The sequence below is a fragment of the Schistocerca cancellata genome, chromosome 5, assembly GCF_023864275.1.
Source record: "Schistocerca cancellata isolate TAMUIC-IGC-003103 chromosome 5, iqSchCanc2.1, whole genome shotgun sequence".
NCBI classification, from domain to species: domain Eukaryota; kingdom Metazoa; phylum Arthropoda; class Insecta; order Orthoptera; family Acrididae; genus Schistocerca; species Schistocerca cancellata.
In genome coordinates, this window is record NC_064630.1 from 775,058,256 (window position 1) to 775,075,947 (window position 17,692).

Below are 17,692 nucleotides of genomic sequence, written 5' to 3' on the forward strand. Positions count from 1 at the left end.
TTTGACCACACCATGTACAAAAACATCTGTGAAGTGTTTACAAGCGTGTTTGCGAATGTGCGTCTTGAATGACGTGATATGCTTGAAAACAGTGGAGGAAAAACTTATGCTGTTACTAATACGTTAAAAACGCTTATCTTGGATTATTTGATGAGTTTACACTATTCATCATTTCCACTATTTCGCACATATTTTCCGCGTCTGACTTACGAAATTCATAACCTAACAACAAACCTTTTCGTGACAAGAATATACATTTCATTTCATTCAAGAGAACAAATAAAGCATGTATTACGACGAATGGCACCTGAAGATGGACCCACAGGGTCCGAAATGCATCGTGTACTGAATAAAACACGAAAAATTGTGACTGAAGGCTTTTTTTAATTCATACCTCGAGTGCAAAAGGAAGTGACTAGTGAAATACAAAGGTAAATGACTAGCAGTGGCACAGAGTACATAGTACCCTCCGCCCTGCAGCGCACGGTGGCTTGCGGGGTATGTAGATATAAACGTAAACTTATCTGTCGTGATCGGTGCCAGGTCATTAACGTAATATCGCAAACGGAAACCTAGAACAGTAACAAAACGGCGCACCAGTTAGATTTTAAAAGAGAAGGTCCTACGTTACGCGGACAGTTCGTGCTTCACGCACGCGCTAAACTGCTGTGAGAGAGGCGTTCTGAGCAGGCGCGGCCACAGGCGACGGGTCGCTTCGGATTCAGCGAGCGGACGTGGTGTGGTGTCTGGTGACAAACAGGGCAGTCAGCCTGGCCCAATTGTCCCCTCAGCCCGCCGCACGTGGCCTGCCGCTCCTTTGTCTCCGCTGTGGAAACTCGCCTCTGGCAGCACGCGATGGCCGCTGACGTCACACGGCGGTATAAACCACACAAATTCAGCACATCAATTCCCGTAACGCAAAGGTTTCTTGCGTACTTGTGAACCAACTCAAAAGGTCGTTTTATGGTGCTTACATATTTCCTACGAGGGAAAAGAACTCCGAGATAGTATTCCAGGAAAGTAAGTAGATGAAAAGAAGAATGCACTGCGAGAAGAATTTGTCAGAACACTCAAAGAGATCTGTGACGAAATAAGGCCTTTGAAGGAGACCACATTTGCTCAGAACTAATGAGATTTCTTTTTTTTATAAGTTCCTTCCTAACTGAAATTTCGGAACTTAAAGGCTGATTCATGTGTTTCATTTGCCTTCTGTGTCAAGATTACGAACCCAGTTTCCCTGGACCGACTGTAAGTTTTCGCAGTATTTTCTTTAGCTGTTGCGGAGTCGTGCTGTGTTGCTGTTTCTACAAGTAATACATTTTGCAGTTGAGTTTCATAATACTTGATTGTTTTGTTTCCTTTGCTCAACGTAGGTCCTGCCAGTTTCTTTATTTTACCATGGCCATATGTCTGTGCAGAAATTTTCGTGTGTTTCAGGTTACATTCTTATACAGGTCGACATTACAGTGTTTTTGTTATTTATGGAGTTACGAAGTTTTTAAACAGTTCGCACTGGCCAAGTCTACTGAGTATGAAATTATTCGTTTGCTTTTTTATTTGCTTATGAATAAGATCGGTTTTCATATACACAGGATCCTTGTCAATTTCATGTAAGTGATGTGGCTTTGAGCTCAGTAGTACATTTAGGTTGTCAGTTCACATTATCTGGTTCTTGTATTCTCATTTCTTCCAGATCACGGTGCACTTTTTGCATCCAACGTACTATGCTTCTCTTATTCACAAGCAACTGTATAGTTTGACATGCCAACCTCCCCTCGTCCATTGAAAAGATATGTCAAAGAATATGCTGCTTATTCTCTTGGTGATGTGAAAGATTCTCTCTCTCTGGGTATACAGTTCTTGGCTCTCATGGCTTCTGTATTGACTGTCTCTTGTTTTTGGATGTCCCGTTATCTTCCTTGGAGTCCTTCGTGTCGCAATTTCTAATCTCTTCAGTGCTCCAGTTATTATGTTCAGATTTCCTGCTGTGAATAAGGTTTCGGAGTCGTGTGCTAATTTCTTTGTTGACGGCCAGTGTGACCGAGCGGTTCTACACGCTTCAGTCTCGAACCGCGCGACCGCTACGGTCACAGATTCTAATCCTGCCTCGGGCATGGATGTGTGTGATGTCCTTAGGTTAGTTAGGTTTAAGTAGTTCTAAGTTCTCGGGGACTGATGACCTCAGATTTTAAGTCCCCTAGTGCTTAGAGCCATTTGAACCATTTAATTTCTTTGTTGTGCATTGATCGGAATATTCTTCTTATTGTAGATGTTCATAGACAGTGCAACTTCATTTCCTTTAGTCTTCTTTTTTTTTTAGTCGTGCTTATATTTCTTCACTTTCTATCATACCAATTTCTATCCATTCTCTTATGCGTTTGAACCTCTCCATCTTCCGACTTTTCCCTCTTTCTATTGCCACGTATCTACGTTGATGTTTGCCATATACTGTGCCTTCTCGATGCAAAAGAGCAAGAATTTCTTGCTCATATTCGTAGACTCAGTAGACAGACATTGTTCCAAATCTTGGAGTCCTATGATTTTGGATTGGAAATCCAGTAAACTCACTGGACAGACCTTAAGCGACATAACGGCCAAGGTCTGAAGTTCAGAGGAAAGTTTTCAGAGCCCTTCAAGATGAAAACCAGAGTGATACAGGGAGGTGAACGCACCTCATCACTCTTCAGCTGTCTATTTTTCCGTGATCAGGGAGTGGTATATAGAAATGAAACGACTGGTTGGAATATGACTGGGGTGCAATGAAAAAGGAATACGGATGAACTGTCGCACCCGCAGACGATATTGTGATACTTTAAGATTTTTTTTTCTTTATTGAATTTCAATTCCCCCCGAAGGGGGCGGGCTGGCAGCAGCTTAGTAGGCCGCTCTTCAGCCTACAGACTTTGTAAGAAAGATGAAGAGAATAAATAATAAAAACAAGCGATAAAATCGTAGACTTAAAGAGTAACATGGCGAAAAGAAATCGTGGAACTGAAAACAAAGAACAGAGGGATGATGATGCTAATAAAATACATACGAAGCAGACAGGTAAAACAATAGACAGACAATTAAAAAAACACGGCGACAGTCTGGATTCTGTTCGCAAAAGACAAAAATTCACACCTAGCGACAGCATGGTTTCTGTTCGCAACACAAGAAAGACGAACTACACTGAATAGTCACTGGAACACTGCACTAAAAAGTTGGCAAATGTGACATACCACAGCCGAGAGCAGGTGGGGGGAAACTGGACAGATGATGGGAAAACAAAAAAGGGGGGAAAGGAGAGTAAAAGCGAAGGGGGGAACCGGGAAAGGAGCTGATGGAGGATGAGGGCCCATAAGAGGGGTGGGGGGCAGACGCGACAGGGAGTGGGGTAGGCAGATGAGGGGAATACAAAAGGACGTGGGGGGGAGAAGGGAGGTAGGGAGAGGTTTAGTGGGGAGAAAACAGGACGGAAGGGGGGAAGAGGGAGCCCAGGGAAAGGACAGAGGAAAGGAGGGGGAGTGAGGATCAGAGTTGATAGGAGGGATAAATGGAGGGAGAGAGGGCATCGTCCGGGAGGGGGAGTTGATGGAAGCCACCTTGGGAAAGGAGATGTAGGGTGTAGAGATGGAGGGTAGGGGGGACACAACGGTGAAGACGTGGCAGGGGGCGGGGATGGGAGAGGAGTGGAGCAACCAGGGGGTGAGGGGGTTCAAGACGGCGGGAGGTGTAGAGGATGCGGATATGTTCGAGGAATAGGAGCAGATGGGGGAAAGGAATGAGATCATAGAGGATCCGCATGGGGGACGGGAGGCGTATAAGGAAGGCGAGGCGGAGTGCATGACGCTCAAGGATCTGGAGGGACTTATAGAATTTGGGGGGGGGGGGGTACTTTCAGAATCATCAGGTCTGTGTTATTGGTTACTGGAAGCAGTTTGTCCCCTTTGACGCCAGAGGAGAGGACGCGCTAGGCTCGGCAGAACGGACTCGCCTAACGCCGGCAGGTGGCCGGCTCTCGCTGGCCTTACTGCCCCAGTACGCCGCGCCGCCAGCGCCATGCCTTCCTGGTCAACCTTCCTTGTAGGGCTGCACATTCGCCGGCCCTCCAGATGTTGGAATTTAATATCGGCGATTAAAACCAGTAGCAGCATTCCGGCGCGCCCGCCCGTCTCCCTAAAACTGACCTGCTGCACGTCGACCTTGGTGCTGGACTCGACACGCTCACTGCGGGATAGCTTCACCAAACCAGGCAATGAACCGAGGCCGGTCAGATCGTGGAACATCACGTGCTCTTGCGCTGGACAGCTGGGATAAGGCATAGGCCTGTTTCTGAGCTGCTTCCCATCACCACTGATTAAACTCAGTCTTATTGTTGCATTAAATCCCTCTAGTATTTCTTCATTGTCACACGATGTGTCTTCTCCCTGTCTTCAGACCAGTTTGTGAGCATCTTCTATTGTCTACTGCATGAGAATTCTTCCAGTTTTAAAACTTTTTCCCTAAAAATTTCTGTTTGTAATACTCCTTCTTCTCTTATGTTATTCCTTTCCAAGTTTTTCCTAACCCCTTGGATCCAGATGGCTGCTAATTTCTTTTCCCCAAGACATTTGATGATGTGCTTGGTGAGTCAATTTTCGTCCATGCTGTAAATCAGTCCAGACAATAACAATCTTCTCTTCCGTATTGTTTCTCATATGTCTGCTATATTCTCATAAATTTCGTCGTTACTTCTTAATTTTTCAAAATGCTGTATTTTTATGAGGACCTAATATTTCCATATAATTGTTATTTATAATGTTTTTAATTTATCAAGCCTGTAATTTAATACTAGACATTCGCTAGCATACAGGCGTTCTGCTTTCGCTACCGTGTTGTAATTCTTTAAGTTCCTTTGAAACTCACATTTGCTGCAAGTATTCTTAGTTATATGCCATACGCCATTTTATGATAGTGTATCCTTTTCTATAAAGCAGATTTGTCTAAACCGTTTTCTTGAATAGTCTCCCCCAAATACTTGACTTTTTTTACCTTTTCTATTCCCCCAATCCCTTTATTAAATACTCTGCGTCACTTTTTGTATTTTTCATAAGTTTTGTTTTCTGTGCCGAGATTCTTAAGCCTGTCATGATGGTTCTCTCTTCCAGGACGCCAGTTTTCACTGTCTCATCAAACGGGCATTCAGAAAATGTGACAAAGTCATTCACACGTGTTCGCAACTTTGTACTTACAATTATTACTGCTTACCTACATCTTATTCTGTAGCAACGCCTTCAAAGTAGTCCCCTTGGGAGCGAATGCACCGATCCCAAAGTTTGTGCCACTTTTGAAATGCATCCTGCAACTTTTTTATCCATGGAGGTAAGAATAAGGGGAGATGGCGCTACGTATCCCAGCCATACTACGTTTTGAAGCCACGGGGGCGTGGCTCGCTGCCATGACACTCTGACCAAAACATTGCCAGTGTGCTATAGCGCTGCGTGTATTACAGTCGCTAATTGCACCATATACGCATGTAAAGTCATCAGATTGGTTGTTTCAAAGTTTTTGTTTAAAATAAAATCTCGTAAAGGCGAAATTCCGCATTTCTTCTAATTTAAATAGTTTTTAATGTAACATTACGAATAGCTTGTCTTCAATGTAAACGATACAATTTTGTTAATTCAGTAATAAATGTGTATCACAAACTAAATAATAGAAACTGAAAACTAAGTTAGCTATACCCTCCCTCCAAAGCCCCATAAATACATCTTGTTTGTAATACGTACTGGGACATTTCAGTTACGTTACACTACTGGGAAACACTGTTCATTACCACCAATATTTACTGAAATACGGTACATAGAATGGCAAATCTACACAGTGTCCTGTTTAGACCTATACTTTACGCCAGTTAATGTAGTGTTAGCTTTTAATTTGGTACATGATGAAGACAAAGTGAGTTACTCAACACTTCGATTATCGACGATACGTACGTCTTATACTGAAACGTGAACTTGAAAACTAAGAATTTAATTCTTTGAATTAACATACCTTTTGCAAATGTTTTGGGTGTGTAGGGAAAACTGATGGTACAGCATTTTCTCGGAGCCTTACTGTTGAAAGGGAAGTTCGGTCTATGCCCTCTTCTCGGAAATGCTGAGAACATATAGTGCTCCATTTAGACGCAGGCCAATTCTTCCTCCTCACGGCATTCTCCCACAGGGCTTTCCGACTTTCATTTTTAGGAAATCTAAAATCATACAGGAGAAAAACACGCTATAGTACAAGTACCGATGTAGCACACGTTCATTCACAATGAAGTTGTAAAATCACACTTAACGAGACAACTTACACATGAAATGTTATTCCCTTCGATTTCGCATCACAATCAGAACGATTCGTGCATCCGAACACCACACAAGTCACCATAATAGCGCAAAATCCTTCCAAAAGCGAGCGACAAGCCTATGCACACAAGCTTACAGCAGCAATGTTTTGGTCGGATTGAGATGGCTACCCTCGGCTTCACATAGCTTCACAGCTGTGACGTCACGGCGTCTCCCTCTATTCTTACCTCCATGCTTTTATCTATTAAGACGTTTAGAACGCTCTTTGGTTCCGCTTCAATCCCCTCCACTCTATCACATCTTTGCCCCTTCAACTCGTTTTTCACCTTCGGAAAGAAGATAAAGTCATATGGAGCTTAAGCTGTCGAGTACGGTGGGTGGGGAATAACTGCCATCTTTTTCTAGTCAAACTTCCTCGATAATTTTGTAAATGACATCATAGTCGCACTTGACTCTACAGTTATTTATTTGCACAACCCACTATTCCAATTTCGGCAGTGCGGCCATTATGCAGTGTAATAATAATCCTTTACCAATGTCAAAACCTAAAAACCAACTGACATGTTTGCATGTCGTCGTTACATCAGTACGTTGGGTCTTTAACGTTGATAACCACTTTAACAACACTATATATCCCCCGCTGTCTTAACCTTCACTTGTCTGGCGCCACCTGACGACCTACAGCAACGGTCGTCATCATCGGTCGACGTCTGCCTCTTTTTGAATCGCCTGCACCAGTCGTAAGTCTGTGTTTGTCCGAATGATCTCCGAAAGCTCGATTCAACATTTGCTGCGTTTTGCCACAGTTTTTCCAAGTTCACAACAAAACTTCATGCGGACGAGCTGGTCTTTCAGGTAAAGCATAGAAAAATGGCAGATTCACGGAAGCACGGTAATGGGAATACGATCACCATGTAAGGTAACAGCTGTACGTGTTAGGTTTTTTCTGGTGTGGATTTGCGAGTTCATCGTATCTGCGTATAACTTTCCGTAAGACATGCAGATAATTGAGAGGGAAGGAATCCAAGAGAACGAAGTGACTGCCACCTGGCCCTGAGCGATGAAAACCGTAAACACAGACAAAAAATTCAGTGGCAAATTAATTTTATGGCATCAGTGGCACTATACACTGTTTGTCAGTTGCTAAGAAACAACGGACACTTCCTGAGGAGCAACTGCCAGTTCTACAGAACAGCGCATAATTGTTACGGAACACCCGAGAAAAGATAGTAAAAGGAGGTGCATCGAAGTCTCTGCACGAATGCTGTCTATGAATTCGACTGTTCGTGCAGTACGGTGCTCGACGAAGGTTGTAGTGGGACCGCTTAGTGAGATATTCCATGTGGAATGGTAACATACCTGCAAGACATTGAGTGCTTACGACCGTGGACGAGCACTTGAATGACTCGAAGCCGGTCAAAGTGTCTCCAATGAGCCAAAGTAATGGGTGTGCCCAAAAGTGTCATTTCGCGATTAAAATGGTTCAAATGGCTCTGAGCACTATGGGACTTAACATCTGAGGTCATCAGTCCCCTAGAATTTAGAACTACTTAAACCTAACTAACCTAAGGACATCACACACATCCATGCCCGAGGCAGGATTCGAACCTGCGACCGTAGCGGTCGCGCGGATCCAGACTGAAGCGCCTAGAACCGCTCGGCCACGGCGGCCGGCCGATTAAAAAAGGCCGCTGATGCAGGACACGTTATGTGAAAGCATGTCGTCGGTCGTAGACTGGCGATCACAAGGCAAGAGGATCGATACGCAGCCCTAGCGGCGAAGACGAACTGACATCCCACTCCTAGGCAGATCGCTGAAGGACGTGCAACCACTACCGGTACAAGTGTCTCTGCCAGAACCATTTCGCGGCGATTAAATCAGGTGGTTTTGTACGCCTGGAAGCCTGTTAAATGCATCCAATAACGCCAATCGCCGAGGAGGAGATCGTTGGCGTAGGCAGCAAGTTGGTTGGGATCAGCAACATTGGCCCAGAGTGACGTTCTCCGACGAATCCCGCTTCACTGTGGTAAGTGCTTCTGAACACCAGTTAGTGTGGACAGAGACTGGAACACGTTACACGCCGCGGAACGTTCATGAACGTCTTCGGTATGGGCTGGGCGTTATCGTGTGGGCAGGCGTTATCAACAATGGCCGAACACCACTGCATATCATCGCGCGAGGTACCGTTACACCACAGCGATATTGCAGGGAGATTATTTCAGATCACGTCTGTCTGTTTAGGGGTGCGGTAGGACTCGAATTTCTGTTTATGGACAACAATATCCGCCCACACAGAACTGCTGACGAGTCGGATACACTGGAAAGTGAAGGAACTGAACGTATGGAGTGGCCTGCAGTTTCCCCAGACCTAAACTCTATAGAGAATGAATGGAATGCTCTTGACAGACGTGTTTCTCAACAAAACCACCTACTATGGTTCAAATGGCTCTGAGCACTATGGGACTTAACTTCTGAGGTTATCAGTCCCCTAGAACTTAGAACTACTTAAACCTAACTAACCTGACATCACACACATCCATGCCCGAGGCAGGATTCGAACCTGCGACCGTAGCGGTAGCGCGGTACCAGACTGTAGCGCCTAGAACCGCTCGGCCACTCCCGCCGGCCCACCTCCTATACCGTGCAAGAACCGAAAACCGCAATATCCCCCGAGACCTCCTCAACAGTTTGTTCGCCAGCATGAATAACATGTGCACAATGTGCACTAGTGATCAACTATGACATATTCCTTACTGAGAGTCCGATACCGACTTTTATGTTGGAAGTCTGACTTGTGTCAAACATGAACATTATTTACGTGTGTTATCGTGCTTTCTCGTGTCGTGAAATCTGTACCATTTTTCGCTACAAAAAATATACCGGTTCCTCTCTACTACGTAGGCATTGTGTTTCATGTCGTCCATCATTGCCTGTGATTATTCCTCTCCAACAACGTTTCTGCTCTTTAGCAACTGTCAAGCAGTGCAAAAATATATCTTTTTCTCTGTGCTTAAGATTTTATGTTTATTAAGGTACATGCGGGGGTTGTAGAAAAATATGCAAACTATGCGAGAAATATATGTTTGAACATACACTATATGATCAAACGTATCCGGACACCCGGCTGAAAATGACTTGCAAGTTCGTATCGCCCTCCATCGATAATGCTGGAATTCAATACGGTGTTGGCCCACACTTAGTCGTGATGATAGCTTCCACTCTCGCAGGCAGTTGTTCAATCAGGTGCTGGAAGGTTTCTTGGGGAATGGTAGCCCATTCTTCACGGAGTGCTACACTGAGGAGAGGTATCGTTGTCGGTCGGTGAGGCCTGGCACGAAGTCGGCGTTCCAAAACATCCCAAAGGTGTTCTATAGGATTCAGGTCAGGGCTCTGTCCAGGCCTGTCCATTACATGGATGTTACTGTCGTGTAACCACTCCGCCACAATCCGTACATTATAAACAGGTGCTAGATCGTGTTGAAAGATGGAATCCCTATCCCCGAATTGCTCTTCAACAGTGGGAAGCCTGTACTATGATAGTGCAACGCAAAACAACAAGAGGTGCAAACCCCCTCCACGAAAAACACGACCTCACCTTGCGAGGTGCCGGGGCTAGCAGTGTTTTTAACACTCAATTCTTCTAGAATCTACATATGTACATGATGCTCTAAGCCCCCCCTATTCTAACTCCAACTTTTTCTGTTGCACAAGGATAAAAAAAATACGCGAACTGACTCTAATCTACCCTGCCAGTGGAGTAGAAGAGAGTTTGGCACCTGCAATAATTTAATTTGATAAATAAGTTAATTAAACGAAGGTTTCATTAACATAGTGAGGAATGATGGGGTTGCTCTACCTATTAACAGAATGAAAGTTCTCTCCAAAATAACAATATGATTTATTAAGACTAAACACAAAATAATAAACAACAACACATGAAACATTAACAATACATCAAATTGGCTCTAATTGGATACTTAAACAAACGCTGTGAATGTGAAGTTGTCCCTAAACTAGATTGTGAGGATTATGACGAAGTGGTATGTGCAGCCAATTCCTAGCAACTCAGTTCTTAGAGAAAACACATAGCCAACCCAACATTAATTGCTGCTACCCAAGACAGAACAAAGTTAGAAAAAAAGACGAACAGGCGCGCTCTGCTGAGCTCTGATTGTCACCTAGGAAAATCCCTATCTGCCGGTGCTGCGGACATACATTACCAAACCGACTTCTTGACTCCCAGGACACGATCTGCCGTACCGGAGCCGTTGGCTGGTTGCTTCGACGTCCTCGACCGAAAGGCGAGAGCTGACTACCTACAAGAGCACCCGTACAAAAACCGAACACACAACATTCCAGCCCCCACGACAGTGGCCGTGGTTAAACGTTCCAATCAGCAACTCGAAAACCGGCGGAAAATTCCACTCCATTGCCGGAACTCTACCATTCCACCAATGGAGATTCTTGGCGCCAATTTCTGCGCCGATCTTGCTACGTCACGGAGCTATGCCCTGAGCAAGCCAATCACAGTTACTATTTTGCAGAAAGTGCGGGAATTTTCCCGCCACAGCTGCCTGGGTACACAAGTCATTCCCACGCCTCGCTGGTAGCCCGCCAGAAAGTGTTTTCGCTAAGTTTCTGCGAAGTAACGGAACCTCTAGCCCAGCCACTACTTCAGGCTCTGCGGGCGTGCCACTTGACAATGTCGGTGTCTGCAAAGCATTCACTCGACTTCCTCACACCCGTCGGCTTAAAGCTTTCCAGATCAGCAGAGCCCGCCTGTCACCGGACCACCCGGGTGACGAGAGACGCTGCGTGGGAAGTCCGCGTGTGAAGGAATAGCAACTTTCCACCGCATGCAATTAGAGAGGAGAATCGTAAGATAGAAATATGAGAGGGGGGCTCATGCCACCTCTCAACCGTAACACCGTCGCCTCCAAAATTTACTGTCGGCTCTACACACGCTGGCATATGACTTTCTCCGGGCATTCGCCATACCCACACTCTGCCATCGGATAGCCACATTGTGTACCTTGATTCGTCGCTCCACACAACGTTTTTCCACTGTTCAATCGTCCAACATTTACGCTCCTTACACCAAGCGAGGCGTCGTTTGGCATTTACCAGCGTGATGTGTGGCTTATAAGCAGCCGCTCGACCATGAAATCCAAGTTTTCTCACCTCCCGCCTAACCATCATAATACTTGGTGTAGATCCAGATGCAGTCTGGAATTCCTGTGTGATGGTCTGGATAGATGTCTGTGTATTACACATTACGACCCTCTTCCACTGTCAGCAGTCTTAGTCAGTCAATAGACGAAGTCGGCCTGTACGCTTTTGTGCTGTACGTGTCCCTTCACGTTTGCCCTTCACTATCACATCGGAAACAGTGGACCTAGGGATGTTTAAGAGCGCGGAAATCTCGCTCACAGACAGATGTATGACACAAGTGATACCCGATCACCTACCCACGTTCGAAGTCCGTGAAATGGCTCCTAGCACTATGGGACTTAACAGCTATGGTCATCAGTCCCGTAGAACTTAGAACTACTTAAACCTAACTAACCTAAGGACATCACACAACACCCAGTCATCACGAGGCAGAGAAAATCCCTGACCCCGCCGGGAATCGAACCCGGGAACCCGGGCGTGGGAAGAGAGAACGCTACCGCACGACCACGAGCTGCGGGAAGTCCGTGAGTTCCGCGGAGCGCCCCATTCTGCTCTGTCGGGATGTCTAATGACTAGTAAGGTCGATGACATGGAGTACTCCCCCCCTTTTCTTTCCAGTCATCTGTCTAGTTTCCCCCCGTCTGCCCTTGGCTGTGGTATATTTGTGTCAACTTTTTAGTGAAGTGTTCAAGTGACTGTTCAGTGTTGTTCGTCTTTCCAAAGTGTTGCGAACAGATATCATGCTATCTCTGGGTGTGAATTTTACATCTCTTGCGAACAGGAACCAGACTGTCGCCGTGTTTTTTAATTGTTTGTTATTTTACCTGTCTGCTTCATATGTATTTTATTAGCATCATCAACCCCTTGTTGTATGTTTTAAGATCCATGATTTTCTGCCATTTTACCATTTAAGTCACCGATTTTATCGCCTGCTTATATAATTTATTATCTTCATCTTTTTAAAACAAATTCTGTAGGCTGAAGAGCGGTGTACTAAGCTGCTGCCAGCCAGCCCCCTTCGGGGGGAATCGAAACTCAATAAAGAAAAAAAATATGGAGTACTTGGCAGTAAGTGGCAGCACAATGCACCTAATACGTTGTAAGTAGGCTGTTTGGGTTTTTATGTTGGTAACGCCACGTAGCGCTCTGTATGAAAATCACTGACTGTGCTGTGTGCAGTCTGTGGCTGGTTTGCATTGTTGGAATATTTGCTATTGTAGCGTTGCGCAGTTGGAGGTGAGCCGCCAATAGTGGTGGATGTTGGGAGAGAGATGGCAGAATTTTGACAGCGGACGATCTGAACGTGTGTCCGTCAGAAAAAGGAAATTTGTAAGACTGGATGTCATATATTTTATGACTTACGAACATTATTAAGGTAAATACATTGTTTGTTCTCTATCAAAATCTTTCATTGCTAACTATGCCTATCAGTAGTTAGTGCCTTCAGTAGTTAGAATCTTTTATTTAGCTGGCAGTATTGGCGCTCGCTGTATTGCGGTAGTTCGAGTAACGAAGATTTTTGTGAGGTAAGTGATTCATGAAAGGTATAGGTTATAGTTAGTCAGGGCTATTCTTTTGTAGGGATTATTGAAAGTCAGATTGCGTTGCGCTAAAAATATTGCGAGTCAGTTTAGTGATGATCAGAATAAGTAAAGAGAGAAATGTCTGAGCACGTTCAGTTTTGCTCAGCTGTTTTAAAATCAAATAACGTAAGAGGTTTACCAGCACAGTAATTTATAATTTTTCAGAGGGAACGTTTCAACGTAAAACGTATGTTTTTGAGGGTGTCCGGATACTTTTGATCACATAGTGTATATGCAGATGCTAACCAAGCCTGCAGGTGGCACTGTTGCATTTGATGACAGACGGCCCCTGTGCAATGTCCTCAGTACATTGCAAGAGTCAGTCGTGGTCAGAAGAGTGTTCTGTGTAGTTGTGAGTGCATTGTGTTGGCGCCAAGTGACTTCGAACGTGAGCGAATTGTTGGTGCTCTTACGGTGGTTGCCTCTGTAATCAAGGTATGTCTGGTGTTTCAAGATTTACACCGCACACAGAAAAGCGGGAAAACGTCATCTTTAAGTCATAACGCGGAGGAAAGTGTGTGTCGTGTGATCGCGACACACGGTCGCTGAAGAGGATTGTGGCGAAAAATAAAGAGGACGACAAAGGCTGCAAAAGTCACTGCGGAACTGAATGTCATGTCCATTATAATTATCCGGGCTGTTATGCCGTGGTCGGTTGATGAATTCTGTGTCGATTCCCAACGTTTCGTCTCCGACTGCGGGAGACATCTTCAAGGGGGTCCGTAGCTCAATGGAAGGTCCAACACACCCACCGGCTCGCTACTGACTGGTGTTTCAAGATTTACACCGCACACAGAAAAGCGGGAAATCGTCATCGTTAAGTCATAAGGCGGAGTCAGTAGCGAGCCAGTGGGTGTGTTGGACCTTCCATTGAGCTACGAACCCCCTTGAAGATGTCTCCCGCAGTCGGAGATGAAACGTAGGGAATCGACACAGAATTCATCAACCGACCACGGCATAACAGCCCGGATAATTATAATGGACATATTTCCGGCCGTGAAAGTCTACATTTTTGGAACTGAATGTCGCACCCACGAACCCTGTAAGCACAAAAACATGGAGGGAGTTCCCGACGCGGTGAGTTGCAGGGCGAGATGCAATACCAAAGCCAAACTTCAGAGATGAAAATGCCCTTTACGGGAAGCCGTGGTATCGAAGCCATGTAACCTAGACTCTGGAGCAGTGGAAGAAAATCACCTGGTCGGCTTAGTGTTGTTTCACGGCGTTTCGTACATCTGGACGACTTTACGTCCTAACAGTGAAACATGGCGAGAGTTCGGCGATGATTTGATATCGTATTGCATGAGCCTCACGGTTACTGTAGAAGGTCGCATTACTGGAAAGAGTTGTGTAACCATTTTAGCTGACAAGGTCCATGCCATGGCACAAGTTTGTTCCCCAGTGCTGATGCTGTGATCCAAGGCGACAGGGCCCCTGGAACACAGCTCGCATCGCTCTGGACTGGTTTTGTGAACACGGGAAGTAATTGTCGCATCTCCCCTTGCCATCACAGTCACCAGATCTCAATATTATTGAGCCTTTGGAGAAAAGGGTGGGTGATCGCTGTCCACCATCGTCGTTACCTGAACTAGCCACTATTTTGCAAGGAGAATGGTAGAAGAAAACGACACAGAACTTGCATTTATCCGTTCCGAGACGACTGGAAGCAGTTCAGAATTCTAAACGTTTTCTTACCCCGTGTTAGGCATCGTAGGTAATGTGTTACGTTTGTGGTCTTTCCATATTTTTGCCCAACTTCTGTATCTCGTCTGCTAGCAACCATAAAACTATTTTTTTTCAGAATTATTAGAGATAAAGTCAGTTCTTAAATAATGTGTTCTGTATAAAAGCATTTCTGTCGGTGAAAAAGGGAAATGTGCATTGTAATTTGTTCTCTTCTGCGGTATACCTAATTTATGTTACTAAAGAGAGCCATATTTATTACCCAGATTGCAATCCCCTATTTTGAAAAACTTTATTTACAGTTTTTAATGATAAGTTGAAAACTGAGTATAGGATCTTCGGTTTGCAGTAACTGGGATACATTAATTTGAGAACCAAACGGAGTTTTCTGGTAGAACAGTCCCGAAAGTTTGTTGTATGAAAGTATGTAGTATGTTTTACAGAGTGGCCGTGAAAGTAGGTGTAATCAATTACGAGTCAGAGAACCGCATTGCACTTACGTGACGTCAACTACAACTTTCGTTTCCAGATAGGTTATCGTCATTTTTCACGCAAATAATTAAAAGAAAAAGCAGCTTCACGAGAACCCTGAAACTCTGTACAACCTCTGGTTTAATCAGTTTGTCCAGATCCCATCTCCTTAAATTCCCACCTTTTTGCAGTTTCTTCAGTTTTAATCTACAGTTCATAACCAATAGATTGTGGTCAGAGTCCACATCTGCCCCTGGAAATGTCTTACAATTTAATACCTGATTCCTAAATATCTGTCTTACCATTATGTAATCTATCTGATACCTTCTAGTATCTCCAGGATTCTTCCATGTATACAACTTTCTTTTATGATTCTTGAACCAAGTGTTAGCTATGATTAAGTTGTGCTCTGTGCAAAATTCTACCAGACGGCTTCTTCTTTCATTTCTCTCCCCCAATCCATATTCACCCACTATATTTCCTTCTCTCCCTTTTCCTACTCTCGAATTCCAGTCACCCATGACTATCAAATTTTCGTCTCCCTTCACTACCTGAATAATTTCTTTTATCTCGTCATACATTTCATCATTTTCTTCATCTGCAGAGCTAGTTGGCATATAAACTTGTACTATTGTAGTAGGTGTGGGCTTCGTGTCTATTTTGGCCACAATAATGCGTTCACTATGCTGTTTGTAGTAGCTTACCCGCACTCCTATTTTTTATTCATTATTAAACCTACTCCTGCATTACCCCTATTTGATTTTGTATTTATAACCCTGTATTCACATGACCAAAAGTCTTGTTCCTCCTGCCACCGAACTTCACCTATCCATTTCCCTTTTCAAATTTTCTAACCTACTTGGCCGATTAAGGGATCTGACATTCCACGCTCCGATCCGTAGAACGCCAGTTTTCTTTCTCCTGATAACGACGTCCTCTTGAGTAGTCCCCGCCCGGAGATCCGAATGGGGGCTATTTTACCTCCGGAATATTTTACCCAAAAGGACGCCATCATTTAACCATACAGTAAAGCTGCAAATCACGCTGCTTAAATCACGTAACGGTAGAATTTCATTTTACCAGCAGTAGGGAGATTAATTAAGAATTGGACTTTTCACATTATATCTTTCGATGTTCTGCTTCTTCTATGGCTACTGTGATGTATCCCTTTTCTGAACAATCAGCTTTCGGAAGAATGAAACATCAGTATTTCAAATTAATTACATTTCTCATTTTTTTATTGTATGGGATACATTACAGATTCTTTTCTTACCGGCAGCATGTTTCAGCTAAGGTATGTGGGCCTGCAAGCCTCCTTTAAATCTTATTCCTTTTTTAATTCCAACATTTTCGAATTAGTGATGTCACTATACACAATGCGCTGCCAATTGTTTACTACTGAAGACACATTTATGTTTCCAGTCAATTTTATTTGAAAACAAAACCTTTCCCACTGCAGGCAGAAAGTGCGCACCCGACTGGAATGCTGAGTACCGCCATTCTGCGAGATCGTCCACTGCTTGAGTCGCTGGTGCTAACCCGTTCCCCGCTTGCCGGCTCGCTGTTAGCTACTCAGCGGGCTGTTTCCGCCCCCTGCTGGAGGCTGGACCGCGGGCCTTTGCCCATGGGTGGTTGTGTTGTAGACCAGAAGAGCCACCAGGGTTGCAACAACAGCCCTACAGCCAGACACCCCTGCCGCACCTACACAGCGATTTCCAACTCTACTCACAATTTATAGACACTAGTCACGGTTGTTTAAACGTGGTAGTGATTTTGTACACTCTTCGTGTCAAGTAGCTCTTCCGGTTCGTTGGTCTATCCCGTGCAAATCTTTTCATCTCTGAATACCTACTGCGAATAAAACATCTTTTATTCGGTGAACGGTTACACATTTCGAAAAGCAGTTTTCGGCAAATGTTAGAGCGTCCAAGGGCACGTGTTTGTTTGTTTGAGTAATGTTTTTAGATCTCGTATCAACGGAGATATTGAAGAAAGTAGTTTTTTTTAATGAAACTGTGTACTTTTTATAACGGCATTCGATAGCTCTTGAGAAGCCAGTTACGCGTTTGTTAATGTTGAAGTTGAAACCCGTCGTAAAAAAAAACGAGATATATCCTAGAATTTGAGTGCACGGTAACCGGAATCGAAATTAGCTCCGCAAACACCGCCAAGCAGAGCTCTCGTGTTACACTGTGTCAGAATGTCACACATTTGCCTGTTTACTTGTCTGTTCTCGAGGCCGCTCATTTCTGTTTCAACATTCGTTGCCGGCAGACATGTACACCAACGAGGAGAAGTTGAATATACTACACTACTGGCCATTAAAATTGCTACACCAAGAAGAAATGCAGATGATAAACGGGTATTCATTGGACAGATATATTGTACTAGAACTAACATGTGACTACATTTTCACGCAATTTGGGTGCATAGATCCTGAGAAATCAGTACCCAGAACAACCAACCAGGCC